This window comes from Danio aesculapii, chromosome 1, assembly GCF_903798145.1.
Source record: "Danio aesculapii chromosome 1, fDanAes4.1, whole genome shotgun sequence".
Classification (NCBI taxonomy): domain Eukaryota; kingdom Metazoa; phylum Chordata; class Actinopteri; order Cypriniformes; family Danionidae; genus Danio; species Danio aesculapii.
The window spans coordinates 41,563,417-41,581,579 of record NC_079435.1 but is presented as its reverse complement, the minus strand read 5'-3'; the positions used below and the strand labels follow the sequence as shown (position 1 = coordinate 41,581,579).

The 18,163-nt window shown below is 31.9% G+C and overlaps 1 protein-coding gene across 4 annotated transcripts in view; it reads right to left on the bottom strand.

Annotated features, from left to right (window-relative positions):
* The window catches only part of rbm47 (RNA binding motif protein 47), a 56,206-nt gene that overhangs the window by 31,086 nt on the left and 6,957 nt on the right, over positions 1–18,163 (bottom strand). For 3 of the 4 annotated variants that reach the window (XM_056460596.1, XM_056460613.1, XM_056460621.1), the window contains exon 2: positions 6,959–7,082. The exons of the other annotated variant lie outside the window; for it this stretch is intronic. The gene's annotated coding sequence lies outside the window, so the exon portion shown is untranslated. The remainder of the gene's footprint in view (positions 1–6,958; positions 7,083–18,163) is intronic. 4 annotated transcript variants of the gene reach the window in all.

The window sequence follows — 18,163 nt, the reverse complement described above, 5'->3', positions numbered from 1 at the left end:
GTGGTAAAATGTGAAAACGTGGTAAAAATCAGTCAAGGGCTTTTCTTTTTCGGGATTGTTTTTTAAAACTGTAGGTTGGGTTTAGGGATGTGGATTTTTTGGGTCAATTGGTGCTTTTGAAAACACTATTGGTTGGGTTTAGGGAAGGAGGAGGGTGCGTCAGTCGATCGGTCAGTCAGTCAGTCAGTCAGTCAACAGCGACCTCTAGTGGATTTATGTAAGAATAGCAGGCACTCATGAAAGAAATTTGAGATCTCAAAAAGCATACACAGCGGCCTCTGGTGGATTCGCAAAAACAAAAACCAATCGATGATCAGCAAGCATTGTACTTTTCTAAGTAGTCATTACTTTATATTTAAATTTTTTCTACAGTGATTGGCTTAGAATAATCAGTCCCAAGATTCCAGTCCAATCAAATTTCACATGTAAAAATCACATTAAACAGACTGACCTCAAGATACAGATGCTTTATATATGCATGAAACATATAGTATACAGAAGTAATAAAAGTGCGGAAGTATGGAAGTATAAAAAGTGTCCAAGAAGATGATAAATTGTTACACGCAATGTCCGAGTTCAGAAACTGTTCAGACTGCATGATGAGAAAATGAAGGATGTCTACTGTATGATGACTAAAAATGACAAATGGCCTTGAATAATAAATAAAATAAAGGCACTACAGAATGTTACGTTATCAAACGCATGCACAAACTGCAAGTGTCATGTCAGTGCTGCATTAGCTTGGTTTGCTGGGTACCAAAACAGATTTAGAACACCTTTTAAACCATTTAAATGTTGCTCAATTTCATTTATAAACATAGTGTGCTGTTTAATTATCATGGTTATTGAGTTTTGCTTTGGTACTGAAATTGGTACCATGTATTTTCAATGGTATTGGTACTAAATACACTAAAACTTTGTTTACAATAATGCTTTTAAAGCAGTTTGATGCTTTAAATCAGGGGTCACCAAACTTGTTCCTGGAGGGCAGATTTTAGCTCCAACCCTAATCAAACACACCTGAACAAGCTAATCAAGGTCTTACTAGGAGTATTTAAAACACCCAGGCAGGTGTGTTGAGGCAAGTTGGAGCTATACCCTGCAGGGACACAGGGATTGGTGACCCCTGCTTTAAATGAAGTAAGTTGCAATTACATCATTGAACCAATAGGTGGCATCAAACAGCCCTTACAATGTAATTGTATCTGAATAATTAATTCAAGAGATTCTTCAAAAACGCTGATTCAACTACTAATTAATAATTCTTTTAAATCAAGATTTTACAGTTTTTAATTTAAATTATCTGGTAAAATATGAAAAAAAAATTACAGTAAACAACATTTTGTTAGAACCTCTAATTTGTTATTATTATTATTATTATTATTATTATTATTATTACTATTATTATTATATAGTTTGTAAAATTGCTAATGCAGAATTGTGATCTTTATTCTAAACAAAAAAAAATCATGATTCTCAGTTTATCCAGAATACACCAGCTTTAAATCTGCGTCCATATAAGATGACCAGTGCAATAAAAGTCAAAGTTTACTGCGGTGCGTGAACAGATAATCTAAGTGAGTTAATGTTTATTGTTGAAGAGAGTCTTAAAGATTTAAAGAAACCACTCACATGATGTATTGAAAAGTGCAGCGACTTGCGTTCTTCTCAGTGACAAAGCAAAAACCTGTATAATGGTGCTATATAATTATTAAACCCCATCTCTGACAAACGCTGACCATTGTGACACTTTATAATCACTGTGCAGATCATTAACATTAACTCTCTCTAAATGATAATCCACAATTCTCTTTAAGTTAACACATACTTACAATTGAAACACGCAGTGACTGAGTAAACACTATAGTTGGTAATCTATAATGACTTTTCCATTAGTCAGTACCTATAGATGTTTAAACGTGAACATTAATTGTAGTAGGAAAAAGAAAATACATTATCCAGCGGTAAAGCAGGTGGATGATTTTAAAAGTGTCACAGGAGCAACCTACTTCTGTTAATCAGCCAAACAGTTTGCTTAGACCAAAGTGGTCAAATCTCAATGAAAATGTCTGACCTTATCAAATATCTGAGCATACTGTAGATTTACTTCAGATGATAAACAATCAGATTTATTTGTCATTTTAGTCATTTCTGTTTGTTTTATTTCATTTAAATAATATTTATCTATAATATAGGTAACAGTTTCTATAATGTTCCATTAGTGAATATTAGTTAATGCATTTAACATGCATTGATCAATACATTTATTATATTATTTATATTTGTTAATGTTAGTTAGTGAAAGTCATTCATTGTTAGTGCTTGTTAACTCACAGTGCACAAACTAATGGTATTAGAATTTAATAATGCATAACTAAATGTTGAACTATAATTAATCAATACTAATCAATACAAGTATTGTTCATTCTTAGTTTGTCTTACTAAATACATTATTATAGTAAAATGTTACCACAATTTTTTACATTTTCAGTTTAATTTAAATTTGAGTAATTTCTTTTATCTTATTAGATTAAATAATATTTACTTTAATTAATTTGAGTTGTTATTTTTAGCATTTTAGTTCTTATTCAATTTTAAAGATTTAATTTTGATTCAAGTTCTTTAAGCTTTTTGTCAGGTCCTGTGTTCCATGTTTTCGTCATGTGATCTTCCCCCATGTTTTCATTCTTCATGTGCGTTTGTTTCATCATGTGGCCCTTTTGTTCTAGTTGCCGCCATTTGTTAATGTTCATTATTCCACCTGTGTCTCACTCCTGTATGCAATGAGTGTAATCATCTCCAGTGTATTTATACTCCTGTGTTTCATTCAGCCCTTCGTCCGATATTCTCAGTTGTGCTTTGTCGGCACTCCATGTTGTTTCTGAGTCTCCTGTGTTATCTATGTCCTTCCAAGTGAGTGTTTGTAAATAAATCTACATGCATGATAAATCCTGCGATCCTTTCGCCTTCCTGAGTGAGCCCAGGCGTGACACTTTTTGTGTAATATTTATGTTTTATTTCCAATAACAAAACATTTTTTTATGTCTGCAAAATGGCTGGTCATAACAAATGGCGGAGCATATCTTATAGATTTATATCAGCTAATAAACAACTAATATATTTTTAAAATTTGACCATACTATAGTATGTTTACTGTAGTATGTATTAAAATTAATGTATTTTTATTTTGGTTAAGTTTTAGTCATACTAGTTAAGCATTTTAGCATACTTTTGACTTTTTGGTTAACTTGCATTTCACTTTGATTTGTTTAATTTCTATTTTAGTACTTTTATTTCTAGTTAGTTGCAGAGACATGCATAATGGGGTGCAAACTCTTCATATATATATATATATCTGCACACAGACTGTGAAACAAAACAAAACAAAAGAAAGTCTGAAGTTTTTTTTTGTTTCGCTCAGAACACAACCATCAAACGATGGCAGACGGAGTGAGACGTGTAGACACAGAGACCGTCAAACCAATGCCATTCTCAATTCCTGTCAGCCTCAGTTTCAATTCTCTATTAAAACAAGCTACAGTAAACATTTATCCAAACATTCATATAAAACACACACAATGTTCTCACGACTTAGACACTTGTCAAAAAGCATGGTACACGTAATTAACAGCTTTCATATTCTGTCATGCATGCTTTTGTTTTTCATTTATTTATGATTTTGAATTGCATTATTGGACCTTGATCTTTCCTTCAACAACTTCGGATGTTGAAAAGTTTGAAAGGTGTAAATTTTTAATAGTTTGAAGTGATATATTGATATGTGGGTTGGTTGTATACTACAGTGCAAAAACTTGGTGATAAACTGCCAGCACTTTTTCTGTTAGGTTACAGATCTTAATTCACAATATATTATTTATCATACAATATACTGTTTTAAGCTACTAAAATGTCAATAAAAGTGTCTTTGTTAACCTGCAGAGTTGAAATTTCAACAAAAGTTGACAGAGCAGAGATCAATGTTGTATAATGTCATATAACCTGTTATTTAACAGATATTTTAACAGTGTAGTCTGAACAGGTGTTCAATAAAAATACCTTAACAATCTGTGCTATTTATAAATCATTTTATTATTTAAGAATATGTTTCATATATATGTTCACTTTTAGTTCCAATTTTATATACATTATAGCATTTGATGTTGAATATTTATTTGTTTGAAAATGTATGTAGCATTATTATTTATTATATTGGTTAGTTAGTTAGTTAGTTAGTTAGTTAGTTAGTTAGTTAGTTAGTTAGTTAGTTAGTAAAACTTTATTGTCCTTGACAGGAAATTTGTTAGGGGCATCACCATATTGCTGCAGACATTCCATGAAAAACAAACAATAAAAACAATACAAAATATAGTTATTACAATAACTATAATGCTAATTAAGATAAACTCTTGTTAAATAAAAACCCACTGAAACTGGTACAAAGGACTCTTATATCGGTTTAACCTACAATTAGGGACTCTATGTCTCCTATTCATAATGTTCATAATGTGGAGACAAAAAAAGAGTTGGATCTAGGCATGGGACAGTAACCGTATTCAAAGTATACCGTGGTTTGGTTGAGTCAAGGTTTTAAAATTGCCTAAATTTTCTGTAATACTGTTCCTAAGGTATGTGTATGATTTTTTATTTAAGTTTTTGTTGTTGTTGTTTTTTGGGACAACAGTATCTCCAGCAGAAAATATATTCTGAGATATATACCCAAAGTCTTGTAAATTATAAAGAAATCTGTGTTTTGAAACTAACGAAGACAGCAGAAGTCAGTAATTCATTTGAATTATTTAGCCTGACATGTTTACTGCTCCAAAATATTATAAATCTGTCACAAAATAAAATCTATTGTGTTCAAAGAGGGGAAAAAAGTTGTTGTTTTTTACTCAGACATATAAAAAGAACTTGTTTTAGAGCAGTGAGAACAATACCGTGATACTGTGATTTTTATCCAAGGTTATCATACCGTCAGAATCTTATACCGGCCCATGCCTAGTTGGATCATTCAAAATCCTTTCCACCTGATTGAGAACACAATTCTCATATAAAACTTGAGGATAAAAATATTAATCATACCCAACAATTTTCCATCCCGTCTTTAAGTGATGCATCTACTTAAATTTACGCTGTACACTGAGTAATAGGATGGTCGTGTACAACTCCTTGACGATGGTCACCTATACACTTTGGGTCAAATACCATCTCTTCAGTTTTCTTAGTATTTATTTTTAGCTTATTTTTATCACACCAATCAACAAACCAACTAATTTCTGACTGGTAGATAACACTAATATCATCATTCTCATAAAGTAAACTTAGTATAGCTGTGTCATCGGAATATTTAAAAATATTATATACCTTTATTTATTTTTAGATATTTACAGTTGAAGTCAGAATTATTAGCCCCCCCTGTTTATTTTTTCACAATTTCTGCTTAACGGAGAGAAGATTTTTTTTAACACATTTCTAAACATAATAGTTTTAATAACTCATTTCTAATTACTGATTTCTTTTATCTTTGCCATGATGACAATATATAATATTTGACTAGATGTTTTTCAAGACACTTCTATACAGCTTAAAGTGACATTTAAAGGCTTAACTAAGTTAACTAGGCAGGTTAGAGTAATTAGGCAAGTTATTGTATAACGATGGTTTGTTCTGTTGAAAAAAAATATATAGCTTAAAGGGGCTAATAATTTAGACCTTAAAATGGTTTTCAAAAAATTAAAAACTGCTTTTTTTCTAGCTGAAATACAACAAATAAGGCTTTATCCAGAAGAAAAAATATTATTAGACATACTGTGAAAATGTCCTTGCTTTGTTAAACATCATTTGGGAGTTATTAAAAAAAGAAGAAAAATCAAAGGGGGGCTAATAATTCTGACTTCAACTGTATGTTCTAAATAATATTAGTTAATTGGCAGGACATAATTTGTCATTTTTGTTTTTACCTTTTCAACAATTGTTCAATTTATTTGAACATTAATTGTACCTTATTTCAGCTTAATATCACTTGACATTAGTAATAGTCTTGGTTTTAGTTGGAAAAGGCAACACTTCTAACTATCAATAACAAAACAGGAAGAAGGAAGTTAGAAAGCTAAAAATCCTTACAGTTAAGTGAAACCCCACAATAAAAAACACCACATATTAATCGTTTTTTCATATACACACAAAGAGATTCAATTAAACAAATCCCACACAAACCTAACAATAAGCTAAAGCACTTTGCTTCATTTTCACCACAGCGACTACCATAAGAGCGAAGAGGCTGAACCACAAACTCTGACGACATCTTGAGGTTTCTTATCTCACCTATTGAACTCCTCAATCCTGAACTTAATCTACTTACCGCAACACAATGTGACGAGGCCTGATCAATCACAATGTGCTGACACAAACACACAAATCTGCTCAAAAATGCCTCTAGTAAGCACAACGCTGATGTCTCATCACTTTCTATTGATGCGAGAAATCCATGGGGAATCAAAATACTATTTCCCCCAAACGAAGAAATGTGACAAGCTTTCTGATAACAGAAGCACACTCCGGTCTGGGCCCACCCTATCAGCAAACACAAGACTGAAGAAGTCAAGTCCAAAGACCAACAACCAACACGCACAATTACATTTTACACCACATAAACACACTAGTCAAAAAAACACAAATGCTAACGCTATTCACTATAACAGTAAGTTATGTGATGTCACATTTTCTGTTTGACATATTGATTTGTCCCTCAAAAATGAAATATTATTATCTGACTTTTCCTGTTCATCCTTGTACAGCATTTTACACACAATCTACTTTACACAAAGCTTGACTTTTAGAGTCCTACTGAAGGTCAAGAAGGTCAATGCTACAAAGAACGCACAGGTAAAACGCTGACTATTTGAATTAGCAAAACGCTAGCAGTTACAGAAAAGAAAAAAACAACAAAGAGTTTTACCTGGCACTTCAGGTGGATGAATGTGTGTCCGAGTGGGGGGTGTGATGTTGTTTCGCTCACACACAGTCACTCACACACTCAGGCCTTCTCTTTAGTCTGTCTGGAGTCTGCTCGCACACACCGTCTGTGGGGCAGAGGAGTGTGTGATTGGAGGTGCAGTTGGTAAAAGAGTGTTTACTCAGTGCATGTGAGGGGTGGGGCGGTGCAAAGGTGCCCCCTCCTAAACCTCTCTCTCTCTCTCATATATTTCTTTCTTTATTCCTTTTACTTGTCACACCCAAAAACCCTTCTCTCTTGTCCTATTTTTTTTTTCTGGGAGCAAACTGTGTGCGGTGAGCTGTGAATGCGGTTGTCCATTGACCGAGCAGAAAGTTTGTTTTAGGTGGCAATTGGCTGGAAACTATTCAAGCCTGACCTGAAATCAATTTCCTTCATTTGAACTGTTTGACCTGATTTTAACTCGATTCAGACAGTTCAAATCTTCTCATTCCTGTTCCTTAAGAAGCAGGCAGTCACACGTTTACCGTGTGTTTTATTGTGCTTTAGTTACTTGGAAAAGTTGGAAATCATTGATTCGCAGATGGGTGTGTTTATGTGGGTGTGCGCTTGATTTACAAAAACTAAATGTTTGTCATACAGTAGAGGCCACTTCTTCCACCATATTGATGTTACGTTGAGGTAGACTATCGAATAATTTAGCGAAGTTGTTCTTAGACACTGTAAAACATTTGTATGTGTACGTTTTCAGTATTGTGACAATGCTAGAAACATGTTTATTGAGGGATAAGCAGGAAAATGGCTGCTAATTAAATGTAAGGGGTTCACTGTAAAAAACGCTGGGTTCTACACAATCGATTTGTGTTGAGATAACATAAAGGAATTAAGTTAACTTATTATTTTTTCTACACATTTAAGTGGATTGAACATAAAACAATTAAGTTGTCCCCTCAAAAAACTTTTTTCTCAAAAAACACAAAGAGTTGTGTTGTTTCAGCTCATTTTAATAAGTAGTTTGAACAAACAGCAATCATCCTTTTTTGAGTGTACACTGCAAAAAAATGCTATTCTTACTTAGATTTAAGATTTGTCTTGTTTCTAGTTCAAATACCTACAAATTCTGGGCAAAGTGAGACTGACATATGTCCTTTAATTCGAATGGTATAATCCAACATAATATGAAAAATGCATAGAATTAAAGGAAATAATATATACACTGCAAAAAAAATTTTAAAACTGCTTTTCTTACTTGAGATCTTCAAGATTTTTTGTCTCGTTTCTAGTCCAAATATCTAAACTCTTAAATCAAGTGGCATTTTCTAGATAATAAAAACATATTATCTTGTTTGAAGAAATAAATTCTAAATTAAGTGAGTGTTTCCTTAAAGAGCCCATATTATGGGTTTTTGAAATTGACCTTCCATGTAGTGTGTAACACAGCTCTAAGTGAAGTGAAATATCCAGCTAAGGCTTAAATCTGAAAGTGTACAGTGTTTAAAACTATTGATTCATCTATAAAAGAGTCGACTCATAGTGCTTCAAACGAGTCGTCTTGATAACGAGTCATTAGGTGTTTTGTGATGACGCGGCTACGAAACACAAGTAGTTGCGAGCGCAAACCCGGGACATTTGAAACCACTAATCACGCCGCCCTCAACCCGAAAGTGAAAACGAAAGTGACCCGTTAGCAACGTGAGGACCGGGGGGTGTCGCAGATATAACCGAGGACGCGGGTGGTGAGGGAGGTGTCGCGGACGTCTCCCTCTCTGGTGTTGTGTCTTCTAAGGAGGAGGAGGAGGTGTTTGTGTGTGTCTGTGTGAAAAGAGCAGGTGAAGGGCTCCTCGCCAGTTCTTGGAGTTTTTGTAATAGTTAGTCGTCTGTTTTTTTAAGTCTATCGTCTGTATTTACATTCACCCACTGGCAGCCAAAATCCACACCTTACACTATAAAGCGTGTATGAACTGTGACTACTTTTATATTGTTGATTAGCAGCTGGGCATTTCACTCTGTCTCGCGCTGAAGGCTGTCAGTTTCGACCAATCACAACAGGCTGTCATCGGTCCAATCAGCGCAGATTAGCTTCGCGCTGAGGAGGGGTTTGAGAACAAATGAATCGCTGAACGATTCATATGGGAGTCGCTGGGATAATTAGGTAAAAATAAATGCAGATTATAAGACCATGAAAGTGTTTTTTGACCTTGCATGCATATTAGACTGTTGTTGGAGACCCTTACAACCTAAATATGACCCTATTTCATGTATAATATGGGCTCTTTAAAACAAGCAAAATAATTTGCCAATTGGGTAAATTAATCTTATGTCAAAACAAAAAACAAGATTATTTAGTTTATCCCATTTGCAGATTATTTTGCTTGTTTTAATGCAAAACTCACTTTATTTTGACATATTATTTCTGAAAACAAGACAATATGTTTTCATTGTCTAGATAATGCTTCTTGATTTAAGAGTTTTTAGATATTTGCACAAGAAACGAGACAAGAAATCTCGAAAATCTCAAGTAAGAAAAGCATTTTTTGTCAGCGTGTACATTATTTCCTGTAATTCTATGCACGTTTTTCATATTATGTTTGATTATACCATTCGAATTAAAGGAGATGCTCTTGCTCACTCTGCCCAAACTCAAATTAATCTTGAGGCCCTATAGAGTAGTACTGTATCCATCTTTTCTCTTATAAGTGTTTTCAATAAATGAAGGTTTGCTTAAGATGCAGACATTTTAATAAACAGATTTACTAGCAAATCAAAGAAAATAACTAAATGTGGCTTTAAGAAATGCACACTGATGTCTTTGGAAGATGGTAATAATAATTGAGCATTCACCAAAATAAAAATTCTGGACAAAGGTGTTAATATATTGCATTTATTGCATCTGTTAATCAAGATTCACTTGTTATGCAAAATGCACGGGTGCCTAAGTGCCTCTTCCGGGGCACTTTCAGCATTTTTGACAGATTTTCTTTTTTTTTTTAATTATCATCTGCTTCAGAATATTTGGATTTATAATAATGTTGTTCTTTCAAAGAATCCTGAAAAAAAAGGATTCCTCTGCTGTTTTTTTTTTACTGTGGTAATAGTAAAATGTGACTTTGGAGCACCAATTCATCATATTAGAATGATATATTTCACAATATTATATTTCACTGTATTTTCTTTTTTTTAATTGTATGCCCACATTCACAAAATATTAAAATCAAAATGTATAAATGTGCTACAGAGTGTACAGACTTACAAATGGAAAATAACAAAGAAATTAATTTATAAAAACATATATAAATAGATAAAATAAAGTAAAATCACACCATTTCAGAGCAGTCTTTAAGAGGAGATCAAACAAAAATTAATTTGTAAATAGATAACAAGGATCCTGTGTTAATTTAAAAGAGCTATTTTATGTATTCCCAAAGGGGAGACCAAATTGACCAAGATCTCTCAGATTTTTTATGTTTGTCATAGGTACGTTTTCCTAAGGGTAGCCGTGTAGCAATTTGTGATATCCACATTTTGAAAGATGGAGGCTGTGATGCAGACCAAAGTAGCTAAATAAATTTTTTAGCTAAATATACCAGGACAATAAATAACTGTAATGCATCTTTTTCAAACAGATTATTCACATTAAGATTTAATGAATACAAAGCTGGGGTCATATCAAAACTTAGCTTGGGAATATTTTCCAGTACCTTATGCATTTTCTTCAAATCCCAAAAACAATAAATAAATGTACCTTTACCTTTTTTTAAAATTTGAAACACAAGTCTGTGGCATTGGCAAACATTTTGTTAATACGTATTGGTGTAAGATATATCCTATTAAAATATTATATTATAAAAATTGAGCTCATGGATCCCAAGAAAGTTACATTTCGAGTATATATTATCACATGCAAAGTCCCAGTCAATCTCTTCAATAGTTTGGCCAATATCCTTCTCCCAAATATCCTCAAGTCCCAGCCAGGCAGAAGTGCAGTTGTTAGATAAAACGTCATATATCCTTGTTATCAATCCTTTTAAACAAGATGGATTCAATAAAAGGTATTCAATCTCTGTTGTTTTGGTTTCTTAGCTCTCCTTTGTCCAACTTCGCTTTTAAAAACTGTCGCAATTGTAGATATTTATAAAAATTGGATTTTGGAACTTTATATTGATCTATAATCTGTTATTTCACTGTATTTTCAACAAATAAATTTTAAACTGTTTGTTTAAACTACTGATTTAATATGGGCCGAAACAACGAGTTTATTGAGTTTACTGGTGAGACAACCTAATTGTTTTATGTTCAATCCACTTAAATTTGTAAAAACTAATAAGTTAACTTAATTCCTCCATGTCGTCCCAACACAAATCGATTGTGTGGAACCCAACATTCTTTACAGCCTTTGCAGCATAAGAAACTTTGTTTAAAAATCACCAACTCAATTGATTAGAGTGGTAGAGTATCCCTTTAAATCATGCTACAAAACAGCTCTTTCCTTCATAACCCACATACCGAGTCTTAAAATGTTGAAAACACAAAGTTCACGGACGTGTTATTTATCAACTACCCGATTACATTTTTTCTGCAGAGTCAGTTTTCTGTCATATGATGATGGTCACTTGTTACATGTTCAGCTAGATCTACTGAACCTCATAGGGGTGGGATAACAGAAGTGCGACGAGGGGGGGGGTTGTATATATACAGGAAATAACGGTGCACTTAAGAGCCAAAACAATTTTTTGTCCTAGATGGTTGACTGATCACAAGAATTCCTAATAGCCACACAAAACAAACACACACACACATACAGTACATACACACAAAAGGGTGGCAAACCAGTTTGATAGATCCTTCAACTGTCTCAAACATTTCAAAAACATTTCCAAGTTTTCTCTCCACACTTGCTCAAAACACAACCTTGAGATCTAAAATAGGACCATCGGAGATTATCTTTTTAATCATTGGCAACATTATAAAACCCGCTGCATTGTGGGTAGGCCATATAACAGGGTGAGGCTGTGTAGAGAGTCAACAAGCCTTGAGAGGGTGCAAAGTCTGCTTTTATACCCTTATCAGTGTCCATTTTACACTATAAACCTTCTCTCCTTGAGTCGTTCCTCAAGATGGAGGAATGAGAGGGTTTGTTTGTCACAGATATCGAGAAATGGAATATTACAGTAGGTAATTATGAATGACACGTAATAAATATACATCCTCAAGGGACAAGGTTAGAAGATGCGTTTGTGTGTTTTGGGGGATAAAGATAGACTGTAAGTGTGTTTTAGTTTGGCACACATTGCGTCACATATTGCAGGTAAAGGTAACTGGAAAATCAGGTTTAACTCAACACTGTAGGAAAACATGAATAGGCTAAAGACACACACACACACACACACACACAGACAGAGGCACGCAAACAGACATGTGCTCTGTGCTAGTAACACGTCTGCCCTTACAGTAGTTCTGACTCTGAGTCAAGGTCATCTGATGGTGACTGCGCTGGAAAGACTGAGCTTTAAATATCTCCAGATGCGGAAGAGCCTTGTTGAACTGTAATACTCTGCATGATTTTACACCAATAAGATTTCGCTGTTGGTAGAGCTACAAAGCAGAATGGCGCACTTATAAAAAACAAGGACGAAAGCTTTGGTTGATGTCAGTGGTGGATAGTTCATCATTTTTACTTTACATTGTAAAAATTAGAGGCTTTCTGTATTTTGTGATTCATGTTTTTATTTATGCTTTTGAATTGCACTATGGGACCTTGATCTTTCTTCCAACAACTTTTAATCTTGAAAAGTATGAAAAAGTGATTTTATTAACATTAATTAGGAGTTTAAAGTGATATATTGTCTGGGTTGGGGTTGTATATTATGCTACTAAAACCTTGTAATAAACAGACAGTACATTTTCTGTTATGTTATTTCTCTATATATTATTCTGTTATTTTATTTCTCTATATATTATTCTGTTATTTTATTTCTCTATATATTATTGTTATTTTATTTCTCTATATATTATTCTGTTATTTTATTTCTCTATATATTATTCTGTTATTTTATTTCTCTATATATTATTCTGTTATTTTATTTCTCTATATATTATTCTGTTATTTTATTTCTCTATATATTATTCTGTTATTTCATTTCTCTATATATTATTCTGTTATTTCATTTCTCTATATATTATTCTGTTATTTCATTTCTCTATATATTATTCTGTTATTTTATTTCTCTATATATTATTCTGTTATTTTATTTCTCTATATATTATTTCTCATACATTATATTATTTCAAACTACTAAAATGTCAATAAAAGTCACTTTGTTAAACTGTAGAGTTGAGTTTTCAACATTAAAAGTCGACAGAGCAGAGATCAAGCTCCCATTAAAAAAGAAATTCACAACCATAAATAAACAGAATCATTGAATCATTGTTAACTGTTGATTAACAAATATTTTTACAGTGTGTTTTAAGTATCTGTGTTTTATTTGAGTATTGTTAAGCAAGGCTTACTTTACTACACTCGATTAAAAAATCTTGAATGTACCTGAGTAAAAAGCTATTTTGAACTGGAGAAATTGTGATCTGCATGTGTTAATTAGAATCATTCATTATGTAAGCTTTATTTTTAATGCCAAATGCACTAGCAATTATCTGTCAGGACATTGTTGTTTTTATAGACATCTGCTTAATAATGCTGTTTTAAATTAATGTTGTTCTTCAAACTTTAAATTAATTTCTAAATATTTTTCAAAAAACATTTTATTTTATTATTATTATTATATATATATATATATATTTTTTTTTTTTTTTTTTTTTTGCTGTTTACAACTGTGACAAAACTAAAAAAGTGCATTTATTGACCACAAATTCATCATATTAGGATGATTTATAAAGGATTATGTTACACTGATGAGACTGGAGTAATTGTGCTGAAAATTATGCTTCTTTTTCCTCACAGGAATAAATATTATGTTATTTTAAATTGCAAGTGAATTTTGACAGTATTACATTTTCACTATATTTTAGAGCCAATAAATGCAGACTCTATACGCATTAAAAACTTCAGAAACTTCTTTGAAAAAGCATACCAAGTCAAATCATTTGAGTGTTAGTTAGGTTCAATTCAATTCAATTCACCTTTATTTGTATAGTGTTTTTACAATGTAGATTGTGTCAAAGCAGCTTCACATAAAAGGTCATCATTATTTAGGTCTGTCATAATACTCAATATATTGACTTATCGTGCAATACTTGGACATGACCTCAATAATTTTTGGTGTTTGGGTCTATGTACACTACCGGTCAAACGTTTGGGGTCAGTAGGATTTTTAAATGTTTTAAAATAAACTTATCCTGCTCACCAAGGCTGCATTTATTTCATCAAAAATACAGAACAAATAGTAAAATAGTAAAATGTTTTCGCACTATAAAATAACTTCAAAAATAGTTTATAATTTAATTGAATAATTTATTCATTGATTTTAAAGATGAATTTTCAGCTTCATTACTCCAGCCTTCAGAGTCACATGATCCTTCAGAAATCACTCTAATATTAATAATAATAATTATTATTATTATTATTATTATTATTATTATTATTATTATTATTATTATTATTATTATTAGTAATAAAAACAATAATGAATGGAGTAATAATTTTATTTGAAATGGCATATTAACAATAACAGTAAGAAAGATGTTATTTGAAATTTTAATAAATATTTAACAATTATCCATTTTTTTACATTTAATAAATGCCGCCTTGATGAGCAGAATAATTTTCTTTAAAAAAAAAAAACATGAAAAAACTGATCCCAAACTTTTGATCGGTAGTGTAAATTCTAAATTAATATTATATTTTTGACCTTTAAATTTATCAAAGAATCCTGAAAAAAAAATTTGTTATGGTTTACAACTGTAACTACACTAAAAAAGTGTTTCTTGGTCACCGATTAGAATTATTTCTGGAGGACATATTACATGACACTGAGGACATAATAATAATTATGCTAAAAAAATATGCTTCTTTTCCATTACAGGAAAAAAATACAATGCTAAAATTTATTTGGAAAAAAAAAAACAGTTTTTCAGTTGCAAATATAATGGACAGTATTACATTTTTACTGTATTTTGTAGCAAATTAATGCAAAAGCATAAGAAACTTCTAAGCATAAGAAACTTATAAGAAACTTGAAAAAGCATACCAAGTCAAATCACTTATCATGCAATACTTGGACATGACCTCAATATATATATATATAACAAATTCACAAATAACAGTAAAGCCATTTTACGAGGACATTTACATTCTACCTCACTGGTGTCAATGTTTATAATTCAACATTTACTTGTTGTGGTAGGACATTTAATAGGACATATACAGTTTTAACATTAGATTACTGAATCTAAATAACCTTAAAGATTAAATATTTTTTGTCCCTTGAAAATGTTTTGGGCATTTGCATTATTATAGAGTTGTATAATCAGTGGCATATAATGATCTCAAAGCATCAATAATTTCACTTAATCGCAACAATTTCTGTGAGAATATATCGCACAACAAAAATTCTTTATTGTGACAGGCCTAACACTGTTGTGAGTATTGTTAGGAAAAGTTTACTTCACTACACTATAGTCCATTTTAAAAATCATAAATATAGGAAAAGAGTATTTTTACTGGAGAAATTGTGATAGTCTCGAAGACATAATAACAGTGTCTGATTAGTGAATAAACTGAAACTGGTAATTTGACCTGTTAAATCGATTCACAAATGGCACTGAACAATTAATTTGTGAATCTGATGGTGAATCTGACAGATCTGAGGGTGTCTGTTCAAGAGGTCAACAACTCACAATTCAAAGGAGTCTTTGGTTAATGACTCACTGATTCACATGACAGTCAAACCCAGTCTCCAGTTAACAATTGACTCAATTTACAGACTGATTCAAAGTAATTCTGATTTAAGAGATCCTCTAATTAAGGGCTCATCACCGATTACGAGAAATTGTTATACACTAATGTTGGATTTTAAGGTTTAATATTGTAAATGAAAATCATATTTAGGTCATGACTGAAAAATTTTGTAATGTAAAAGGTCTGAATTACTGACCTAAGTAATGTTAAAATTAAATAAAGCAATGCTCATGCAATTTATTCATTGCTATAGCGCATTTTTTGTATATTGTATACTCATATTTTTCACTTCATTAGTAACATTAGGTTCCATTAGTGAATGTTAGTTATGATCAAACATTTATTACAGTATTTATTCATATTTGTTAACATTTCTTAATGAATATGAAATTGTTCATTGTTCGTTCTAGTTAACTCTCATTACATTAACATGTTACAAGCACAGCTTTTAATAATGTATTGGTAAATGTTGAACTTTTACTGTACTATTGCGCAAGTATTCTTTACCCTTATGTGCTGTTGGGGATGTTTTCATCCACTTTGGGGTGATTTTGTGTCTTAATTTGGCCATAACTTTTCCTGTTTCATCTAACGAAATGATTTTGGGAGACAAATCTTATTTTGACACACATTTTGAGAAAATTCTTTGAATTAAAACAAAAAAACAAAACTCAAAGATGCACTCTGGGCAAATTCACTACTCTTTTGTTATGTTAGAGATGAAAACATCCAATGAATTAAACTGCTGTAAAATGCATTAGATTAATATTTATTTTCCTCTTTTTTGCATAAATGTGTTAATCAACCTTGTCCTGATACTAAATTGCTTAGAAAATACAAAATTTTAACTCTTAAATTGCCAAAATCATAAATGATGTCACTGATTTGGTGAAAAAAAAAACACAACATGACGTATTTTCAATATAAAAAGTTATTGTGGACTGGATTTGTTTTTAGTCTTGGACATGTGAAACAGCATTGCCTTTGATTGTTTTTGATTGATTTTCATTTTTTTTCTCCCTAAATTGCTGTTGGTGACTGTTTTTTGCCCCATTGACTTTTATATATTGACCGTTGACCATTATAACCACATTTATTTTGATTACAACCCCATGACACCATTTAATCTTGCATTTTTGATTGCTGGTGGTCAAATGTTTACTGTTGATCATCAATTGGCACCATTAACCCTTCAGACAGGCCTGTGCAAAAAAAAGGCGTAGTTCCTGGATTTCATATGGAGTATAACAGCAAATTAGAGTGTGTGTATGTGTGTCTGTGAGTGTGTGAGAGTGACCTTTACACACTTATCTTATCTTGATGTGTTGATGTGTCTGAGAAAATCTAAATTTGCATCTCAGCTCTCAGAACTACATGGAGTAAACAAAAACAAAGACTGTGTAAAAACAGCCACCAACAGTAAACGTAAAAGTAAAAGTAACAATGTATTAAAGCCAATGTTGTTACTAATCGTTCACTTCCAAGACTGTGATGAAAGATTAAAACTCCAGTCCACATTTACATTTTATATTGAAAATACATCATTTTGTGTTTTGTTTCACCAAATCAGTGACATCATTTGTAAACTTGGCAACTAAAGAGGTAAAATCCTGTAATTTTCTAAACATTTCAGAAGATTTGATCAGGACTGAGGTTGATTAACAGATTTTTGCAAAAAAAAAAGTTTAAAAAAGCAGTTTAATTCAGTGGATGTTTTCATCCCAAACATAACAAAAGGGTAGTACATTTGAACAGTGCACAACGGTTAATGCATTTGCTAACAAACACTGTAAAAAATGCAGGGTTCCACACAATTTATTAATTTTGAATGAATTCATTTAGCATATTTAAGTGGATTGAGCATAAAACAATTAAATTGTCCCAAACAAATCTCAGGAATTGTGTTGTTTCAGCTCATTTTAAATAAGGCGTTTGAACAAGCACATTTAAACATGTATGATGCCCACCACTTCAAATTGAACATTGAATTTCAAAGCAGCAGGTTTGAATGGTTACAGCAAAAGGATGATCAAACGGTAAACTAAAACCGTCACTGAACAACAAAACGTGTACAATACAATTAACATCTGAGCATTTACACTAATAAACTTTAACATAAATAGCACATAACTTGACAAAAAACATCAACTTATTTCATAGGGCTCTTTTATTGTTAAGCTCTTAACAAATTTGACCTAAATTGATTGTTTCATGATTTTTTTTATTATTTAATCATGTAACTGAATTCAAAAAGAAATTTAAGTTAACTTAAATTGAATTGTGTTGGGACTGCATAA